This window comes from Malurus melanocephalus, unplaced genomic scaffold, assembly GCF_030028575.1.
Source record: "Malurus melanocephalus ecotype Western Australia unplaced genomic scaffold, MMel_1.1 scaffold_172, whole genome shotgun sequence".
In the NCBI taxonomy this organism is placed as follows: domain Eukaryota; kingdom Metazoa; phylum Chordata; class Aves; order Passeriformes; family Maluridae; genus Malurus; species Malurus melanocephalus.
This window is the reverse complement of record NW_026623404.1, coordinates 1,271,187-1,275,911: the sequence shown is the minus strand read 5'-3', so window position 1 is coordinate 1,275,911 and position 4,725 is coordinate 1,271,187.

The following is a 4,725-nucleotide window of genomic DNA, read 5'->3' as shown; positions in this document are numbered from 1 at the left end:
GGATTTGCACCTAGCCGTGTGTGAAGGTGAAATGTGGCAAGCTGTGCATTGTTCAGTCAAAAGGCTTTCCTCCTACAGGGGATACTTTTGGGTTTATGGTAAAGCTGGTGGGACTGAGATCAAACAATACAGATGGCTTTTTCCTCACTCCCTRTGTCATGGGCAATCTGATAACCTGGGATGGGAATCTGACCCTTCTGAATAAAACACAACAGAAAGGGAATACAAAATACAGAGCAGTGAATGMGACAGACATGCAGAGCTGCTGGGGGGCCCTGGGTCTGATTTCAGAAGTACAAATTTCCTTCCTCCGCAGGGACAGGGCTCAGTGGTACCGAGAATGTCATGAAGTCCCTCAGGGTGGGCACTGGGGATGCTGCAGACAGATGGCTGCAATTTTTGTCTCTGCTGTGCACTCAGAAGGTCAGTCAGAAAACTCACCACCTCCTGCATGTCTTCTGTGACRTGTTTTAGACAAGACATGCACTAATGAGATTGCAACTCAAATTCAAGGTTGGATTTGTAGGTAGGATCACTAATATTTCTTGCTGAGATTACAGATGCTTTACAGGCATCAGCTTGCTAAAATGTCAAAGGTGTTTATGAAATTCATAGCTTGAACAATTAAGATAACCTGTATCTGAGCTCAGTGTTTATGGAGTGAAGAACAGAGGACTGTTGTGAGAGAAAGAGAGCAGCCCACCCAACCTGATTTTAGAAACAATCTCTGCTTAATAAAACTGGGACGGGCTTTTTGTGCTCTTGCCTACTGCATTTTCAAATCTGTAATTGTCTGATTTCTGCTGAAGAAGGGATTTTGAGGTTAGTTGGTAAAATCCAGTTATTTATTAGATGCATTTCCCTGACATTTCTAAACCAGTTATCTTATACCTGATGCAGTAAAGCCAAAACCACCAGCCTTGGCCAGTAATCACAGTAAATCCCATTTTGGGTGCCACTGCTGACCGAGTGACCAAATGGAGTCAATCATGTTCCAAAATATTTGTCGCTGGATGCAGAATGTTCTGTGCCCTGCAGATGTCTCCAGCTGTGCTCAGCCCTGTGATAACTGGATGTGGTCTCTGAGTCCTACCAACCTCATTTTAAGAACTTGGGGCCCAACAGCATTTTCTAAGTCAGTGTGACTTGTCTCTCACCACTTCCCCTGAATTTGAATAGGCCTCTGCTTGGCCACTTTTCCTTCTAACCAAGTTTAATGGACTGCATTTCTTGAGAGCACTCACAGGATGAGATCTTCTTTTTCTTYCAAGTCAAATGCCTTGGGAATCAGTAAGCAGGCAAAGAATGCAGTCTTGCCTGTGGGGGTGGGGAGCAAGCAGGCTCCTTAGCTCCAACTATCCCATGCATCCTGATCCCCTTGGATAACACACACTCTTCCATTGCTCCTTGGCTGACATTTCCCYAGCACCTTCCCTTCTCTCAGGCTGGTCATGCCCAAGCCATGTGCTGGCAAACCTCAGAAAATAATTGGCACAGAAGCAATAACTTCTTATTACGAGGAGGACTGCACATAGAAAACAACACAAGCTAGCAAGGTTGTTGTGCCCTTACTGCCCAGGTAATCATCAACAACTTCAACCCTCGKCAGTGTGTTGGGGTGGAAAAACTGAATTTTAGTTCAAGCTAACAAAGCAACATTCCTCTAATGTTTCCTGGAATAATGAGTTTCTTGTCTGACCTGGCACAGATTGCCACTTCCCTCCAAAAGCATAACAGGCCCTGCAGGAGCTCTGCAGAGGATTGGAGTGTGGTTCCCTGGTTATTCCTGCTGGATTAGGAGGWACTTCTCTTATACAGGGTTGACACAGGTCAGTGTCATGTCATACAGCCTGAGCAGCCTATTAGGTGTCAGATGGTTGCTTAGGTCCTCTGGGAAAAGTACTGATCTTATTAATATTATCAAATCAAGTCAGAGTGCACTGATTTGCTYCCCTGACCCTCTCTTGCAGGGAAGASTTACAATCATGGAATCATTYATGCTGGAAAAGACCTCTAAGGTCACTGAGTCCAACCACTAAACCATGTCACACCAACCACTGGTGACATATCTACACATTCTCAAAACCTCCAGGGATGACARCTCCACCACTTTCCTGGGCAGCCTGTTCCAATGCTTGATAATCTTTTCAGTGAAGARATTTYTCAYRGTAAAATCTAAACCTCCCCTGTGGCAACTTGGGGCCATTTCTTCTTGCTCCTGTCATTTGTTACCTGGGAGAAGAGGCTGGCCCCACCTGGCTACACCTTCCTTTTAGGGTGTTGTAGAGGGTTGTAGGGCCCCTTGTGAGCCTTATTTTCTCCAGACTAAACATCCCCAGCTCCCTCAGCTGCTCCTCACAGCACTTGTGCTCCAGACCCTTCCCCAGCTCCATTGCCCTTCTCTGGACACGCTCCAGCCCCTCAATGTCTTTCTTGTGGTGAGGGGACCAGAACTGAACACAGGATTTGAGATGTGACTTCCAAAGCTGAGTGCAGGGGGGAGTCCCTGCCCTGGTCCTGCTGGCCACACCATTGCTGATCCAGGCCAGGATGCCATTGGCCTTCTTGGCCACTTGGGCAGGCACTGGATCATGTTCTATGATGGGTAGGAGCTCATTCTTGCCCAGAGTTTAGCCAGGCATCCTACCTGGAAAGTGTCTCCTGTTGATGCAGAAAGGTCTGGAAGATGGCAGATAACACAACTTCCAAGAAAGAAGAACTGGAAGATACTTTAGAGGAAGTGATGCCAGAGGTGCATTGAGCCAATGCTTTCAACACACCACTTTCAAGCAGAGCATCTTGTAACCACCTATGAAAGGTTTGCACTGTGAAAAATGGGCAGCACTGAGAACACCCAAGGGTGAAGGGAAGGTGGTGTGTCCCACTCCAGCTGCCGTAAACAGCATGTTGGCAGGTCAGCCACTGCTGCAGGATCATGTCCATGACCTGATCTAAAGAGAGTCATGTTGACACCTGCTTTGGTAGTGCACAGGTTAGATGTTAGCAGTTGCCTCATCAATGCCTGAGAGAGTAAAACAAGCAGTTTCCTATTTCAGGGAAGGGAATGAAAGAKAATGTATTAATAGAGGGTGTGATCCTCCCAAGGAAAGGTATGATAGCTGAGCAGGGAGTGGATTTCCTGTTTGCCCCTTAGCCATACCACACTTGAGTCTGTGGGTGTAAGCGTGGGTGTCTGCGTGCTGCTCACTTGCTGCTCTCGGCACTTCTACACCCTCAGGTAATGAAGGCTCCATCTGCTYGTGCAGAGATGTGTTAATTGATTTTGTAGAAAGCAAAAAACGGACTTAAATATTCAGCAGTGATGCACAAACTGTGTTTTCTAAGACAAGAAGAGGGCAAAGAACATTTATCACAAACAACAGAGGAAGCTTAACCTTAGTGGTGCAGCTATGTAGTGTTAGAAGACTTTGCTCCCAATACATTACTGACCAGTAGTCCTGTGAAAAGTTATTTTAAGATTTGTATTTCCAAGACCCAAAATGTATGCCAAGCAGAACAGACTGGGAGAACAATCTCCAAGTGGCTAATTACAACAGATGTGGATTTTGACTAAGTAAGAGGAAAGAAGAAGCACTGGCAGAGCCCAGAGTGAGGGTGCTGGTTTGGACCGTTCCGCAAATTCGGCTGGTCAATCTTGTTTTTCTGGGTTAGATCCTGGCAGTCTCAAAAGTTTTTCAGCTGCATTTCATAGCCTGGAGCAGTCATCTGGRTCCTGGAGAGGGAAGGGATTACTGTTTTGTTGAGAATATCTGTGTTTTACTTCTCATTTATTCCATAATAATACACTGCTCTGAGAAAGAATAACAATTTCTTTTCATTAGTTAATTACAAAACTCTGGTCTGCATTGTCTTGAGTCAAGATTTATTTCAGATTTCATCCCACTCACACAGGGTCAATGACTGCTGTGAYTAGAAGGTCATTGGAGACCTCTAGACTCTCTTTGGCTGTGTATAAACATCTCAGAAATGAAGGGTCCTGAGAGAGGATTTGCTCCTRTCTCCCCCCATCAAATCAATCCAGCCCTTACTGGCTCTGTTTTTTTCTAATGAATAAAAAACAATTCAATCAAATGCTTAGGGTTCTGCTCAGCTCCTACTAAAACCCATAGCAARATCCCTCTGGAATGCAATGAGAGAAGGACGAGATCCTTCATGAGCTTTTCTTGCTAAATAATACTGGCTTTGGATTTGTCTCAATGAATAGTAATAAAATGTGAGTGTCAGCATCTCTGCAAAGGGTAATTGTGGTAACAAATGGGCCAGAAGAGATGCTTTAGGTCTTGTTTAGTGGCAGTTTCTCTATTCAYTACACACATTTACATGTGTAGGGAACACCTAAATCTTGCAGAAACATTAGGTCTTTCAGCCCTGTTGTCTTCCCCCTCTCCCAGGCATTGTCTGAGGATTCTTGTTTACAGCATCCAGAAACTCAGACTACTGTAAAATCCAAGATCTAACTGATAGTGAGTGCCAGTCTGTGCTTTACCAGGGTTCATGCCATGAAGCATTCACAGAGATAAGTTTTTGTTGTTTAAATTTAAGAATATGCCTAATTCTAATACAGATGCCTAGCTTAATGTGGTTTCCTCTCTTCCAATCCTGGGCTGGACCCAGAACTCACCCCACACATTCTCTTTTGCAGATCTCCATGCTTCCTTTTCTTGATTCTTGGATGTAAGTATGCAACTTGCTATGCACCTCTGA